Below are 17,737 nucleotides of genomic sequence, written 5' to 3' on the forward strand. Positions count from 1 at the left end.
TGTGTTTCTCATGAGTAAATAAATAAATAAAATCTTTAAAAAAAATAACTTGCCCCATGCTGCAGAATTAGTTCTTAAGAGCAGAATTACATACCAACATTTTCATAACTCTCTCTGTTGACCAGAAAGAAAAAAAAAAAAATGAATGGTCTATAGCTAGGAAGAGCAAACCAGGGCTCTGTTTCTTCACTGTAATGGACAGTAATTTTCTAGCTGAAGTGATTTCCATAAACAATATGAAGTAAGCAGGGACTGAGCTCTAGCAAAATGAATGGCCATAAAAGTAGAGTTCAACTGGGAGCAGAGTATTGATAGAGTCTAGTGACTCCTTCAAGGACTAGAGTTTTCAGTTCAAATACAGATCATTTCAGTTGCCAAATCAGTGTAAACTGATCTCTCATTAACAAATATGTTAACTGGCCTCCCTGGACAGAGCTTGCTTTTATGGATTAGCTGTCTTTCCCTTGAATGTAGCATATTCCAAAGGCCTACTTCATAGATCATTTGGTCATAGTTATTATTTGTTTAGTCTCCCCGGGTGAACTATAAGCTCCATGAATGAAAGCACCAGGTCTGTTCTGATGGCATAATACAGTATCTGGCACTTCATAGTATTCAGTCAGTTTATTGACTGATTCATCTAGTCCTTGTGCAAGACTTTGGCATCTGAGGTTCTTCAGGCCACAGGCAAATTCCTCTATACATCTGCCTAAAGTATGGAGAAAGAAGCCCTTCCAAAGCCCTGCTGGTATGCTTCTAGGTCAAGCTATTAGATTTCCCAGACCTGGCCTCTTTTGAGTGAGCCCCAAAGACTTGATTCTGTTTGGGCTCTGGTTTTGGCAATGGGGCTTGTCCTTGTTCTGAAATTTTAACAGCGGGTAGATCAGGCTGTTTCCAGGAGAACTCAGTGGGTCCGCAACTCAGGGACAATGGATGGAGTTCAGTTCCTGCTTTCTTTGCTGGAACCTCCCCATCTCTGCCCAGAGATATCTCCAGTATAGGTTGGCCAGTCAGGAAATTCCAAGCTCTTTTCCTGAAACTCTAAATAGCTTGAGGAATCTCTCCAGCTGGAGTTGGAAAAGCTCCCAGCAGAGAGCTGGGTCTTACATAACTTTATAGACTGACCATTTTTAGGAAAAAAACAAACTGTTCCTCAGCTAGCGCTGGACTCTTAGAGATACATCCTGCATTCTTTCCTAGATGCTCAGCAGCCCCACTGGAGGCAGCTCATAGAACGGAATTGAAGACCAACGGGTGAGGTTAAAAGGGGGGAGATGAAGAAAGAGGAGGAGGTGTGGTCTGTCATTCTGGCTGGAACATGCTGTACTAGTTCTGTAGCTTCAGCTCTCGCTAGCAGTAGAGGGAGTTCAGAGCTGTGTGTGAGGGAGGCTCTGGGAGAGGAATTATACCTAGGCATACTCACCCTGCACTTCCAGAACCCAGCCACTGCACTCACTTGGTCCTCCCAGCACCCCACACCCCAAAAAGAAGTAGAACTAGTGTGTAAATATGTCTACCACGGTCATAAACCAAATTCTGCTCTGGAGAAAAAAGTTTTTTTCCAGTTTAATTTGGTGAAGATTCAGTTCCTCCTTAGTTCAATTCAGTGAACATGTTGAGCTACATGGCAGGTTCTATACTAGGTTAAGTGACTACTGAGATGAGCAAGACTCTATCCTTAACCTGCAGCCAAGAAGAGAGGAAATGTATATACTAATTATAATGTACTTCTTTGCTTTTTTTTTATTAAGATTTTTATTTATTTATTTGAGAGAGAGCATGTGAGAGAGAGCAGGAGCAGAGGGAGGGGCAGACTCCCCACTAAGCAAGGAGCCCCATGCTGGGCTCAATCCTAGGACCCCAAAATCATGGCCTGAGCCGAAAGCAAAACACTTAAGTGACTGAGCCACCCAAGTGTCCCTATACTTCTTTGCTTTATAGTTCTTTGTACTTCATGTAATTCTTGTGTTCTTAACTCTTGTAAAGATAACCATCAAGTTTATGTCTACCTGTGAACTAGCTAATTCAAGATAAACAAAAATACAAGAAAATGTCCCCTCTTCAAAGATGTGACCAGTTACTTTACCAAATTATTCATGAAAGGGGCAGGCACAAGTTTTAAGAACATTCTCACCTTAATTAATTGTTTTTATTTCCATAATTTTCTCAAGCTAACGTAAGGCATTTTAGAACTTTGAATATAACTTAGATCTTCTAAAATAATGAATAGCTTTCTCAACAAATTATAATTTGCCCTAGAACATGCCTAGAGTTTCTTCTTCTCTGAAATAGATGTTAGGCACTTAATAAATACTTGTTGCCTCAGTACAGGTGTCTGTCCTCTTTTGGCTATAAATGGGTGGTCCCTCATGTCTCCTATGATGATATGGTCCATGAGGCGCAGACCCTCCAGCCTAAAAGGATCCTAATTGGCCTAAAAGAATCATCAGCCCATTTACTGCCAGAAAACTCAAAATACAGATAAAGAAAAAGAACTAAATGTGTATACATTTTTAAAAAATAAAAATGGGAAAAAATAAGAAATAAAAAAATAAAAATAAAAATGGGATCACACCATGAATTGTACCTTATAAGTTACTTTATTAAAAAACTATATCATGATATAATTAATTTTAAAAACTATATCATGGAACATAGGGGAAGGGAAGGAAAAACAAAATAAGACGATAAATAAAACCATAAGAGACTCTTAACAATTAGAAACAAACTGAGGGTCACTGGAGGGGAGGTGGGTGAGGGGATGAGGTAACTGGGTAATGGGCATTAAGGAGGGCACTTGATGTGATGAGCACTGGGTGTTATATGCAACTGATGAATCACTAAATTCTACCCCTGAAACTAATAATACATTATATGTTAATTAAATTGAATTTAAATAAAATGTTTTTAATCCTGAAAAAAACCCTGTATTATGGACATAGTTTCTTCTCAACAACTGTTCTAAAACAATATTTTTTTTATGTGTTGTAGAATATTTCATTATGGCTACCTCATAATTTATCTAATCAATACACTAATGACAGAGCACTTAGAATAATTTTTTAAATTTTTGCTTCTATAAATGGTGCATCAGCAATCATCCTTATGTATATATCCTAATGTACTTTTATCATGTTATTTCTTTTAAATTTATTTTCTAGAAGTAGACTGAGGAGAATACTTATTTCAAATTCTGATACATGTTGCTTAGCTGCCCTCTTGAAAATTTCATTCATTCAAAAATGTTTATGTATGCCAGACTCTGTCTGGGGATATAATAGTTTTGGGAAATATAATAGTGAATAATGAGGGCAGCCCCAGTGGCACAGCAGTTTAGCGCCGCCTGCAGCTCAGGGTGTGATCCTGGAGACCAGGGATCGAGTCCCACATCGGGCTCCCTGCATGGAGCCTGCTTCTCCCTCTGCCTGTGTCTCTCCCTCTCTCTCTATCGCTCATGAATAAATAAATATAAAAATTTTAAAAAATAGTAGATAATGATAGACAAGGTTCCTGTCCTATGGAGCTTGCCTGTCTAGCATTACAAGCTAAATAAACAATTATAAAACACAGTACAGAGAAGCTCAAGGTGCTTTGGGAGCGTGTAACCAGGGCACATAATGTGGTCTAGGAAAAGCCATTGAACGTGTAATGTTTCAACTGAAAACCTGAAGGATGAATAAGAGTTGGCCAAATTGAGGGGCCATGTTCTAATCAATAAAGAGGTAAATTTAGATATAACTACAGGGCAAGGTAGGAATGGCAAAAGATGAGACCAGAGAGGTAAATTATGAAGGTCAGACTACAGAGTTTGAATTTTTTGGAAAATCTTTGAATATTTTTAAGCAAAAAGATGATACAAATAGTCTTCATTTTCAAAGGATGGTGCTGGGAAAGGAGATCAGGTTAGAGGTTGATGTAGGAGTTCAGACAACTGGTAAGTATAGCTTAGTCTTGGGTAGTAGCATTGGGGGTGGAGATGGGTGGATAGAGACTTAGTGGTTATTGGGATGTAGAATATATAAAGTGGAAGTAGACAGGAGTAACAGAAACCCAAAACTAAGGACTTAAATAATATCAGAGTTTATTTTTCAACAAAAACAACAAAAATGCAGAGATAGACAGTCCTAGGCTGGTATGCAGCTCTGTAGTCTAAATGAGAGACTCAGGCTCCTTCTGATTTTTTTGCTCTAATATACCTAGGCCATCTTTGTGGTTCAAGATGGCTACTATAGTTCTAGCCATCATACCTACCTTCCTGATATCAGGCTGGAGGAAGGCAAGAAGGATATACTTTGTTCATCATAAAGAGATTACCCAGAATTCTCACAACACTTTGACCATAACTTAGTCAAATAGTCACTCCTATCTAAAAGAAGAAGAATTTTCAGTTGGAAAACATTATACCCAGCTGAATATCAGGATTCTGTTAATTCGAAAGAGAAAGGGAAAATAGATGTTTGACTGGCAACTAACAATCTGGGGCTTCAGAAGGTGGGGAACTACAATTCGGCCAAATTGATTACAAGATAACATTGATTACACAAAGATATACCACTATTGAAAAGAGACTTATTTGGCAATTAGGCAAAGATTTACATGGTAAAATCCTATTTATTGTTGTCAAAGAAGAAACAAGTGTTAGTTCAGATAAGGCCCCAGTTTACGTGTGAATATACCTATATTGATTTGACCTGAATCACTGTCACACAAAATCGTCATGCTTGTGATTTTAAGCACCTTGTCATTCATTAGTATTCAGACTATAGAAAAGAACCAACCAGGACACCTCACTGGCCTAGTTGGAGGAGCATGAGACTCTTGGTCTCGGGGTTGTGAGTTCAAGCCCCACATCAGGTATAGAGATTACTTAAATCAATAAATATTTTAAGAAAAAGAAAAGAGCAGACCAACAGATTGCTGCTATTTAGAACAAAAAACTAAACAGGACTCAGATGAAGACATTTGCTTATTGTTCTTCTCCACCAAGGATATTAGGAGTGTATTACAGTAGAAAAAGCAAGGGCTTTGGAGCAAGTCTGACAAGAATTCCAAGCCCAACTCCCCTACTTTCTAGCTCAGTGGCATTGGATAAAGTTATGTCTGCCAGAGCCTTGGTTTCCTCAGCTGCAGAATAGGGGAAATGATAGCTACTTTGTTGGGGTGCCTGGGTGGCTCAGTCAGGTAAATGTCTGCCTTCAGCTCAGGTCATAGTCTCAGGCTCCCTGATCCTGCTCTCTCTTGCTCTCTCTCTGTCTCTCGAATAAGTAAATAAAATCCGTAGAAGGAAAAAATAATAGCTACTAATACTAAAATCTTTAGTTGTAAGTCTTTTACTTCTTTCTAATCCATTTTATGTGGGGAGGCATAACTCCCAACTATTCCTGACCCTGTGCACACTGTCCTTAGGTTGCTTCTGTAGCATTTTGAACCAGTTTATAAAACCTGTAGCTGTGATAGAGGCTAAATTCACAGTCATCCCTAAGTTGTTTTTTTTTTTTTTTTTTTTTTTTTATTTATGATAGTCACAGAGAGAAAGAGAGAGGCAGAGACACAGGCAGAGGGAGAAGCAGGCTCCATGCACCGGGAGCCCGACGTGGGATTCGATCCTGGGTCTCCAGGATCGCGCCCTGGGCCAAAGGCAGGCGCTTAACCGCTGCGCCACCCAGGGATCCCTATCCCTAAGTTTTTGATCAAAAATGAGTTCATCTCCCCTACCCCCCCACCACCACCTCTCATCCATATTTACCATGTCTACACCCTTCTGACTGTTGATAGTTTCCTTGCTATCCACAACCATACCACATACAGAAATGGAAGGGATGGGGAGGAGAGGAGGACTTGGGACCTCAGCCAATTCAAGTGCGGGTTGGGACCTCGGAGCAAGAAAACAAAAACAAAAACAGGCCTTGCAGAGGCATGGTATAGTATTATTAGGCAGAAATAGAAAGATGAGACTGTTTATGGCTCTGTCTGCACTCCAGAATGCTAATGCAACACGCTAAATTCCACAAATGTTTTTTAGGTGCTTTTTTTAAAAAAAGGAATTAGCCTGTCTGTTAGCTCCAATGCAAATAACCTTAGAATTCTTCCTTCACATTCCTCAGTGGCTCCTTAGAGGGGAGTGCCTCTGAAATACACACATCAGCCCTGCAGGAAGTGGAAAGAGGATCTCTGGGCAGGCTCAGCAGATCAGAATTTGGAGATCCAGACCTTGAATAGATAGGCCTTTAAGGTCTAGAGGCAGCATATTATGGCCCACAAACTGAAAATAGTTTTTACGTTTTTAAAGAACTGTGAAACAAAACAAAACACACACACGTGGCCCATGAAAGCCTGAATATTTCCTCTTTGGCCCTTTACATATCTACACATAGAGTTTGCTACACAGAGGGTGGGTCTCACCAGAGGCTGCAGGATGTCAGAACATTTGTTTTGAATCCCAGCATAGACACTTGCAGAACAAGAGGTGTCAGCATCATTGAAGAACAGATTTCTAGTTCTCCTGTTCATGAGTTCTGGAGACCTGGCAAACTAACCCCATAGTCAGAGATTGCTAGGCTAGAAAGAGGGAAGGCTTGTGTTGGGTTTGGAATATAGTGTTGCCTTTGTTCTAACTGAGCAGTGGAACTCATCCTTTCATTAATGTTGCTTTCTCAGGCCTTAGGCTAAGTCCAGTTGCTAAGTACTGATGCTAAATGCTGTATCACTGGGATACAAGCCTCAGATCAGTATCCTGGGCTTGGGCATTGGGAGAATTAGATTTGTAGATAGAGCAAGTGGATGAGTCTAGGTGTTTCTTTCTGCTTGCATGTTTTTACTTTCTCCGTTACACATTAGTGGAAATTAATACCTTCTGTCTAGGTAAGCAGATTCCTAACTATTTCAACTGTACTTCAAACCGGAAGTAGGGGTTATAGGCCTGAAGGAAAGAAACTACACTTTCCAGCATGGCCACCATGACCTGAAAAGCCAGGGCTCCACACCTATATGCATGAATGACAATTATATTTCTAGAATACTTTGGTTCAGAGAATTTACAGCATTTACATTTGCTACTACTTTTTTTTTTTTTAGCTTTTATTTACTGGGGTGCCTGGGTGGCTCAGCGGTTGAGCATTTGCCTTTAGCTCAGGTCTTGATCCTGGGGTCCTGGGATCAAGACCTGCATTGGGCTTCCTGCAGGGAGTCTGCTTCTCCCTCTGCCTATGTTTGCCTCTCTTTCTCTCTGTCTCTCATGAATAAATACATAAAATCTAAAAAAAAAGGGGGGGGTCATGTGTTTATTTATTTGAAAGAAAGAAAGAGAGCGTACACAAGCAAGGGGAGCAGCAGGCAGGAGAGGAAGAAGCAGGCTACCCACAGGAGCAGGGAGCGTGATGTGGGTCTCAAACTCAGGACCATGGGGTCATGACCTGAGCCAAAAGCAGATGCTTAACCAACTAAGCCGCCCAGGTGCCCCTGTTGCTACTTATTTTTTTTTTAAAGATTTTATTTATTCATTCATGAGAGACGCAGAAAGAGAGGCAGAGACATAGGCAGAGGGAGAAGCAGGCTCCCTGCGGGGAGCCCGATGCGGAACTCGATCCCAGAACCTCGGGATCACACCCTGAGCCAAAGGCAGATTCTCAACCACTGAGCCACTCAGGCATCCCTCTACTTATTATTTTAATTTCTTAGATATTTTGCCTTGCCACAACTGCCAGAAGATGGATACAATGAGCCCCTTTACCTTTGAGAGGATAGGTACTCTGCCCCGAGATGACCCAGCAGGTCTGAGAAAAACCAAGAATGAAAGCAGTGTTCCTGTCCTTGGGCATCTTGCCACTATCCTGGGCATGAGTAGCTTCCAGATAAAGCTGAGCTCAAATCCCATGTCTCTAGTGATCAAATCTGGTTGTTTCTGAGACTGCATTGTTGTTCTGATGACCAGGTAGATAAGCCTTGAATAAAAGGGAAAAAAAAATGTATTGAATGAGTGGCTCACCAGCCTACCTTCTTGCCAGCACCCTGGATGCCGAAGGTAATGATATGTTGTGTCACTGATGATGGTTATGAGTCAGCCACAGGCAGGAAGATGATGGAGTCACTGTTACTGTGCATTTGGCTGCTTGGCTGCTTTCTTTGTACTTCAGCATTCCTACCTGGTGTGTGGTACATTTTTATCATTCCACAGCAGTCTGCTGTGCACATGGCCCCTTAGTAGGTTATTTACATTGGCTATCCAGCTGTCAGACTTCTCACATCCCTATCTGCCTAATAGGGCAAGATGAAATCTGAATTAGAAGCTGCCTTTCTTTTTTTTTTTTTTTTAACTTTTTTTTAAAATTTATTTATGATAGTCACAGAGAGAGAGAGAGAGAGGCAGAGACATAGGCAGAGGGAGAAGCAGGCTCCATGCACCGGGAGCCCAACGTGGGTCTCCAGGATCGCACCCTGGGCCAAAGGCAGGTGCTAAACCGCTGCGCCACCCAGGGATCCCTAGAAGCTGCCTTTCAGAGAGACTAGTGGGATATCCACAGAGTTCCAGAGACTGTAGTCAAAGTGCAAGGTCCCTAAGACAGACCGCAATCTATAGGCCTTGAGGGATAAAAATGCTTTTAGGAAAGATTTTTTGGGTACTGGCTCCAGGTCAGAAAGGTGAGGGCTGGTTTCTTGGTGTTTCTCTCCTGTTGTGTCATGTTTAGGAAGAGCTCTGGCAAAATAAATTTTCAAGGGATTTGATCTGCCTGCTAAAAACTCTATGCAAACCAATTAAGGATCAGCCTAACCAATTATTGTTTCAGATATCAGCACTTATCTGGGACTTGTGACTGATAAGGCTGAGCTTCTGGTTAGTTGAGTAACAGTCTTTTTTTTTTTTTTTTTTTAGATTTTATTTGACAAACAGAGAGAGTGCGAGCACAAACAGGGGGAGAGGCAGAGGGAGAGGGACAAGCAGGTTCCCTGCTGAGCAGGAAGTCTGATGTGGGGCTCAATTCCAGGACCCCAGGATCGTGACCTGAGCTGAAAACAGATGTTTAACCAACTGAGCCACCCAGGTGCCCCAAGTGACAGTCTTTTCTTGACTTTATTCAGATCATTTCAGTGCAGCTAGTTTATATCACGTATATATGTGTACACCCTTCCAAAACAGTGTATTAAGTCTTTTGTGCAGGGCCTGTATGACTCTTGCTAGAAAGAGCAGTTCTCAGTTGAAGTCTTCCTGCTCCCAGAAATTTTGGACCAGACAGCTGGACGTGTGACAGCTCTGTTTGTTTCCTTTTCCCTTCCTTGTCTCTGTGAATTCTGAACTGTTTTTCAACAAGGCTCACTTCCCTCAGAATCCAACTTAGCATCCTAGAGAAGAAGCCTGAGGCCACTCTTATAGCAGGAAGCTGTCCTAGATTTGAGCAGTAACCAGTAGAACTTGATACTGACGCCAGAGTGTAAAAATAAACACCTCCTACAGTGCTGTCTTAATCCGTTGGCATCAGAGTTGCTATTATTAACCCATAGGCCTCATAGGCAGCTGTGATGGGCAGACAACAGCCTGGACAGACCTATCCTGCCAGCTTGGGATCAGACTGTTTCCTTGCTACATCTACTGGGATCTGATCTGGGGCCCCTGGAGAAGCACCATCAGTCTGGGAGCATGCCCCACAACAGGTAATACTAGAGATGGATTAGTATCTTTGGTTTAGGAGAGTTTTAGGCTTTACAGCCAGCCCGCCAGTCCTGCCAGAATGAAATCGGCACAGGCTGACTGATTGAGTCCTAGTGCAGGGGAAGGAGAAATTAAACATAGCTCTTTCCATTTCCTTTGGATCTTTTTAAGAGGTTTTGCCTACCAGTTCCCTGGATCTGGAGTCTGTAGGTTTTCTGGGAAATTGAGAAAGAAGAGAGGAAAGGATTCCAATGATCATCTGCCAAAAGTATAATAATAGTGACCATGACTGACTGAGTGCTTACCTTGTGTAGGGCACTTTGCATGCAATATCTTATTTAATTCTACCTCAAGCCTTTGTTTTTATTTTTTATTTTTTTTTTTATTTATGATAGTCACACACAGAGAGAGAGAGAGAGAGAGAGGCAGAGACACAGGCAGAGGGAGAAGCAGGCTTCATGCACTGGGAGCCCGACGTGGGACTTGATCCCGGGTCTCCAGGATCGCGCCCTGGGCCAAAGGCAGGCGCCAAACCACTGCGCCACCCAGGGATCCCCCTACATCAAGCCTTTGAAGGAAGATATAACAGCTCTACAAATGAGGAAGCAGAAGTCTAGTGAAGTTGAGTAACTTCTCAAAGTCCATAGCTAGCAAGTAGTATGTCACACTTGAATCCAGCCCTGTCAACATCAAAATCCATGCTCTGAATCATTCAGAACCTATGCTCCTGAATACTCAGGATTCAGGCCAGCCCCTAGCCAACCTGCTTTTAAGATTTGTTTAAGTATACATCAGTTACTCTCCTTTTAGTCTTATAACTAAAGCAAATATAGTATCTGATACACAGAAATGGTCTTTGCTGCCACCTGCTAGTGAGGCAGTCCCAGTGCTCTTCACCAAGCATGGTGAGCTGGACTCAGAGACTATTTTCTAAAGTCTATCAGAAGATAACTCACCTTTGGGAAAAGTCTTTGACTCTGACAGAGAATTCTCAGGGACTAGGACCCCTCTACTAAGAAAAAGGCCAGACTGGAACCTAGTTCCCTAAGGGAGCAAGGCTTTAATGGCTTCTAGCAGTCATGCTGAGGGAGGAGTGTTCTTGGATGTTAATATTTCCTTGAAGAGTAGCTAGACTTCTTTTTTGTTTTTTTGTTTTGTTTTGTTTTTTTGTTTGTTTGTTTGTTTTTTAGACTTCTTTTTCTTCTTTCTCTTATCTCCCCCACCCTGTCTCCACAACTGGCTTGTGTAATTCAATCTAGATTCTTCTCATAGTCCACTGTGCACTTGTGGCCTTTTATATACAGCTTTTGATAGACTGATAGGACGGCAGTTTACCAGCCTGCGTGCCTCAGTCCACTGCCTTGGGGGAGGGGGAGCAGAGAACACTCTGACTTTGCTTCCTGGAGCTTAGGATCCAAAAGGAACAGCCAAAGAAGAAACATTGGGCCTTTTTTGTCCCATTGAACTTGTTCCTGCAAATACACACTTGAGAGCTGTCCTCTTAGCAGAGCACCCCGAGCTGGGCCTTTGATGGTCCATCTCTGACACACTGTCTCTGGTTTTGGTGGTTTGCTCCTCCCTTGCTGCTCACCTACAGCCAGCATTGGAAGGTTTAATCTCCCTATCTTCATCCTCATCCCCGCAGCTGAAGAACCTGGTCTGTCAAGGTAGGAACTAAATCTTTCCTAATTCTCTGTAGTCTTTCTCTCTCTCCCTAACCCACATCCTCAAAACAGATAGGTAAGTTTTATAGGAAATCCTCAATCTCTAGAGACTTCTAACTGTAGGAGTGAGAAGGCAGGCAGGCACTTGGAGGTAGGGGTGTGTGTGTGTGTGTCTGTGTCTGTGTATTTTTGTTGTAAGGCAAGAGGGTGAACTGAAGGACATTAATTAGCACCCTGCATAGGAACCTTTCCTTGGGCCCAAGGTTTTAATTTGGCTTTGTTTGTAATTAGAGCTGAAAGGGATCCTTAAGAGGTCATGTGATTGAACCTTCTGCCAAATAGGTGCTATGAGTTGAACTAAGGAAGGAGTCAAATAGTTGACCTACTGGAGAATGTTATACACTTGCTGGCTGGATGAGTAGAAGAATTTTTTTTCTAGGTATTACCTCTTTTGAGCAAAGAGAGACCCTGGGACAAAGCTAGGTTTATTATTACCAGATTTTGATGGAATAAAGGAAAGGAGGAACCCTTTACAGCTCAGTGTGGGCCAGTGGCTTCTAGTTTATTCTTTTCCTGGTTGTAATTCCCAGTGCTGCAGTCTCCATTCATTGAATTGGAGCCTTGGGAGCTTCACACACAGCTGAACCTGGGAAGGAAAAGGCTTGGTGCCTACCAGAGGTTCCACCTCTGGACATTGTGCCAGTGATTTTTATTACATTAAAAGTGTCTGCATATTTCCAGTCCATAAGGGAGGAGATAGACTTGGGGAAAAGAAGATATACCCACACCAGGTGGTCCTAAGAAAAAGCCCATTCTATTTCAGAACCAGGCCTTTTCTCTAGTGTTTGTATTCGACTTTAGGGAATGGACTTTGAGCTGAACCTTTCTGTAACATAATTTGAGAAGCTGAAAGCAAAACAAGCCCTGTGCTTCGAAAGAGGATTCTATATTAGGGAGTCCTGATAAGGAAGCAGCTGGGTGTGTCTGGGACAACCCTTCAGGCCTCTTCCAGCACGCTCCCAGCATGCTGGCTGGCCTCATTTGGAGTCCAAAATAACATAATATCAGTTCAGAACAGTGGCCTCCTCAGCTAGGAGTAGCTACATGAAACCAGGAAGAAAGATGATTTCTGGGCATTCGCTGCTATTTCTATTTCATTTGTGGAATCAGACTACTGATGCCATAGCCAGATGCTCTCAGGCCTCCAACAGCCTGTTTTTTCTTTGCTTGTAACTCAGTGCAGACACCCACAGGAATCACTATCACCACCAATTCAGAATCTCTGAATTCTTTTTTTTTTTTTTTTTAAGATTTTATTTATTCATGAGAGACAGGCAGAGACATAGGCAGAGGGAGAAGCAGACTTCCTGCAGGGAGCCCGATGCAGGACTCAATCCTCGGACCTCAGGATCATGCCTTGAGCCAAAGGCAGGTGCTCAACCACTGAGCCACCCAGATGTCCCTAAATGTCTGAATTCTCTGAACATCTCTCACACATTTCAAAGAGAAGTACTTATCTTCTGTACTCAGAAGTAAATCTACTATTAATGTAGCTAATAGACCTTGTTTTCCAGACCTGTTTGATTTGGGAGCCATGAAGAAAAAAGAAATGATTTCTATCAGTTAATCATTTGTTTCACATTCCATTTCCCCAACCCAACAAAGCATGTTGGTCAGTCTTGCCTTTGCCTTTGCCTTTGCCTTTGCCTTTGCCTTTGCCTTTGCCTTTGCCTAGAGGTTTTCAGAATTTCTCCCTCTAAGCCCTGGGGTTCTCTGAAGTGCTGTTGGGGACCCACAGTGGAGAGAGAGATTTGGAGTGTAAGGGGCATCAGGCCTACCCTGCTTCAACCAGAGTAGCTCTATTTTATGTATGAGGGCTGAAAAAGTTTGAAACCACTGTTCTAACCCTTATCTCACATCCTGAACTGTCTTTCTTGCTGTCTTAACCCTCTGCAGAAATATGTTGGTAATGATTTTAACAAAATTATGAGCCCCTGAGGTTGGGCTCTTACCCCTGAACATCCAGCACAGCATTATACACAGTAGGATGCTTGTGGTTTCATTGCTTGCTTGTTTGGCTGAGTAACTCCTGAGATATTAATTAATTGCTTCAATATGCTTCTAAATCAGGGAGAAGTATACAGTAGTCATCCACAGTTTTACTCTCCGAGGTTTCAGTTAACCCATGCACGTTTAGCCATGGTCCCTCCAGAAGCAGATGGTCCTCCTCCTGATAGTTGTCAAAAGGTCAGTAGCTGCAGTGCTTTATCACAGTGCCTATGTCTTTCATCTCACTTCATCATCACAGAGGAATTTTGTCATCTCACAAGAAGAATAAATGCAATACAATAAGGTATTTTGAAAGAGACCATATTCACATAACTTTTATTATAGTGTGTTGTTAAAATTGTTCTATTTTATTAGTTATTGTTAATCTCTTGCTATGCCTAATTTGTACATTAAACTACCATAGGTATGTATATATAGGAAAATATATATATTTTGTTGTTGTAAGGCAAACAAGGTTGGTATTATTGATTTTGATGCTCACATTGTCATATATATATATATAGTTTGGTGCCATCTATGGTTTCAGGCATCTACTAGTAGTCTCAGAACATATCCCCTGCAGATAAAGGGAGGCTACTGTAGAGTATATCATAGTTTATTTAATTTGGTATGATTTGACTACTTCTGATCTTTCCTATTGGAATCAATCATGCAGTTTATGGTGAAAACATGGCCCAAGGTGTTACCTAATATAGGTTGTTGCTGGTGTACAGGATATCCGACTAGGTCACAAGCAGAAGTTGATTTCCAAAGAAGAGTGTCCTGAGGTTAAAGGTAGGCAGAGTATTATTGGGAAAGGCTGGGGGCAGAGGTCTTCTAAGATCACATAGTCTTATCTATGTTTAAATACTGCTTGCTTTCACTAAAAATTACCTGCCTAAATAGTTTCCAAAACTATTCAGTATCTTGACTGTGGAAAATGCAGATCTTTTTTTTTTTTCACTGAGCTACGCTTATAACAACATCCAGACTGTTTATCTACAGCCTCCAGTATATAACTGAATATCTTTGGGGGTTTTTTTGTGCTTTATTTTGTTTTTAATTGACATATGTTTTATGAAACTTATATATACATTTAATTTTTTAAAAAGTCAAATAATAGAAAAAAGATATTAGTGGGCAGACTAGCAAAATCTAAATAGTTGGCAAGTTTAGTTAATAGTAATATGTTCATTGTTAATTTCTTTGTTTTGACAAATGTATGAGGATTATGTAATGGTAACAGGGTACTGGTTGAAGGGCATATAGGAACTCTGAACTATATTTGATAGTTCAAAAATTAATTCAAAATAAATAGTTTTGGGCAGCCCCGGTGGTGCAGCGGTTTAGCGCCGCCTGCAGCCCACGGTGTGATCCTGGAGACCAGGGATCGAGTCCCACATTAGGCTCCCTGCATGGAGCCTGCTTCTCCCTCTGCCTGTGTCTCTGCCTCTCTCTCTCACACTCTGTATCTCTCAGGAGTAAATAAAATAAAATCTTTTAAAAAAATAAGAATAAATAGTTTCTTTTTGGGGAGCATGAATGGCTCAGTCAGTTAAGCATCCTACTCTTGATTTCAGCTCAGGTCTTGATCTCAGGGTCGTGAGTTCAAGCCCCATGTTGGGCTCCACGCTGGGCCTAGAGCCTACTTTAAAAAGTAAAAATAAAGAACACCCGGGTGGCTCAGCAATTGGGCATCTGCCTTTGGCTCAGGGTATGATCCGAGAGTCCCAGGATCTAGTCCCACATCAGGCTTCCTGCCTGAGTGGCTCAGTCAGTTAAGCCTCTGCCTTCACCTCAGGTCATGATTGCCAGAAGCCCCACATGAAGCCTGCTGAGTGGGGAGCCTGCTTCTCCCTCTGCCTATGTCTCTGCCTCTCTCTCTGTCTCTCATGAATAAATAAAATCTTTTTTTTAAAAAAAGTAAAAATAAAATAGTTAACGTTTATACACAGCAATAAAGGTCTTCACAATGAAAAAAAAAGCCAACTATTGCCAGATATGGGACAATCTGAGCATCAAAATCAATAATACCAACAATAGGTTACAACTCATTCAATTTTTTTAAAAAAGCCCAAGATTCTATACTGATACCAAAGGAAGGGAGGGAAGAAGAGAAGTGGAAGGGAGGGAGGGAGGGAGAGAGAGAGAGAGAGAGAGAGAGAGAAGAAAGAAAGAAAGAAAGAAAGAAAGAAAGAAAGAAAGAAAGAAAGAAAGAAGAAGAAAGAAAGAAAGAAAGAAAGAAAGAAAGAAAGAAAGAAAGAAAATTTTTTCTTGTATTTAGAATGCCAGCTAATAAATGTAGAAAGAATAATAGCTGATTCAGACAAAAATCATCAATGGATGTTAACATTTTTTAAAATTTTTAAAGATTTTTATTGAAAAAGCATACACGAGGGAGTGGTAGGGAAGGGGCAGAAGAAGAGGGAAAAGCAGGCTCCCCACTCAGCAGGCTCCATGTGGGGCTTCTAGCAATCATGACCTGAGGTGAAGGCAGAGGCTTAACTGACTGAGCCACCCAGGTGCCTGAATGCTAGCATTTTTAAAGAGCAATAGCAGTGCTTTACATTTCTATAAAATACTTATTTTTAGAGCAATTTCACACACTGTTTTGAGTGTTCACATCTGTATCTGGGAGTATAATGTATCCCCCTTTAACCTTCACATTCCTTTTTTCACCTAGTGACACCCCCCCCCCCCCCCCCCCGTAAAACAGCCTGGTCCAGGAATAGGAATGTTTAGTAGCCAGTGGTTATATTCACATATGTTTTATTTTCACCATCTCTAGATCTCTGTAATAATCTCCTGCTATTTGATTATCTTTGAGATTTTATCTTTTATTTAAAACATTTCATACAGGGACGCCTGGGTTGCTCAGCGATTGAGCGCCTCCCTTTGGCCCAGGGCGTGATCCTGGAGTCCCTGGATGAGTCCCACATTGAGCTCCCTGTGTGGAGCCTGCTTCTCTCTCTCTGCCTGTGTCTCTGCCTCTCTCTCTCTGTGTCTCTCATGAATAAATATATAAAATCTTGGAGGAAAAGAAAAAAAGTAATGCCCTTTAAATCTGTTATTTGAGGGCACTTGGGTGGCTCAGTCAGTTAAGCATCTGCCTTCAGCTCAAGTCATGATCCCAGGATCTTGGGATCAAGGCCCCACCCTCGGGCTCTCTGCTGAGCCTGCTTTTCCCTCTCCCTCTGCTTGCCACTCCACCTACCTGTGCTCTCTCTCTCTGTCAAATAAATAAAATCTTTTAAAAAAAATCTGTTATTTGGTGTTTTCTCTGTTATTCATTCATGGTGTCTTGCTTCTATGTGTATTTGTGATCTTTGATATAAATTCATTTTGTTTACTCTTTAATTTTGAGAATCCTGTCTACTTAAGCTGGGGTAGTTTCTTCCAATGAAAAAGCTAAGGAGGAACCACCAGTCCTGGATCACTTGAACATACTTCAAGGGTCTCAACTTAATGTGGGAGTCTCAGTTCAACCCACCAGCTTTTAGCGGTCCAAAGCTTGTCATGTCATTCTGACCACAATTAGAATGTTTTGGGAATTGGTCCACAAGGAACCCTGACCTTCCTCCTTACTTACTCCACAGCTCATGATTTTTCCCCTTTTTTGGGATGGGGGATTAGCCTTAGAGATTTCTCCTATTTACTGTGAGCCCTGAAATGCATTAAAATATATATTCTAGGGCAGCCCGGGTGGCTCAGCGGTTTAGTGCCTGCCTTCAGCCCAGGGTGTGATCCTGGAGACCTGGGATCGAGTCAGTCCCACATCAGGCTTCCTGCACGGAGCCTGCTTCTCCCTCTGCCTGTGTCTCTGCCTCTCTTTCTCTCTGTGTCTCTTATGAATAAATAAATAAAATCTTTAAAATATATATATATATATACATATATATATTCTACAAGATCTAGTGGGTTTTTCCAGTAGAAAGGACTCCTTTAATATCTTGTTCGCCATATTCAGGAAGTAGTCTCTCTGTACAATTTGATATCCTAATTTTCTATTAGTTTTTTTTCTATTAGTTTTTAAGCCTTTTTCTATATCAACCGTCATAAATACCCAATTCTATTGGATATTTAGAATATTTTTATTTTTTTTACTGTTGCAAGTAATACTGCAGTGAACATCATTGTGGAAATGTAAAATAAATCGGGGGTTAAGGATATTAAGAAAAAGCATAACTGTTATTCTAGGCAGGCGTTGCAAACTCAAATGCTTTATAGGATACTGGAAAATAATGCAAATGAATAAGGTGAAGCAGTGAAGCTGTCTACGTACAAAAGACCATAAGAAGTGATGGGAACATGTCAACCTGAAGGGCACATGCCTATCTTATGAGGGTAGCCCTTCTTAACTCCAGCCAGTTGTTACCATCTA

At 41.4% G+C, this 17,737-nt stretch overlaps 1 protein-coding gene across 8 annotated transcripts in view; it reads left to right on the forward strand.

The window, feature by feature from the left end:
• The window catches only part of RUSC2 (RUN and SH3 domain containing 2), a 70,324-nt gene that overhangs the window by 18,798 nt on the left and 33,789 nt on the right, over positions 1–17,737 (forward strand). For 3 of the 8 annotated variants that reach the window (XM_077912435.1, XM_077912426.1, XM_077912434.1), the window contains exons 3-4: positions 9,496–9,645; positions 13,438–13,554. The exons of 2 other annotated variants lie outside the window; for them this stretch is intronic. The gene's annotated coding sequence lies outside the window, so the exon portion shown is untranslated. Of the gene's footprint in view, positions 1–1,200; positions 1,255–9,495; positions 9,646–13,437; positions 13,555–17,737 lie in introns of all 8 variants that reach the window. 3 more of the 8 variants (XM_077912433.1, XM_077912427.1, XM_077912431.1) reach the window with 3 other exon arrangements.

Source organism: Canis aureus, chromosome 10 (assembly GCF_053574225.1).
Source record: "Canis aureus isolate CA01 chromosome 10, VMU_Caureus_v.1.0, whole genome shotgun sequence".
Classification (NCBI taxonomy): domain Eukaryota; kingdom Metazoa; phylum Chordata; class Mammalia; order Carnivora; family Canidae; genus Canis; species Canis aureus.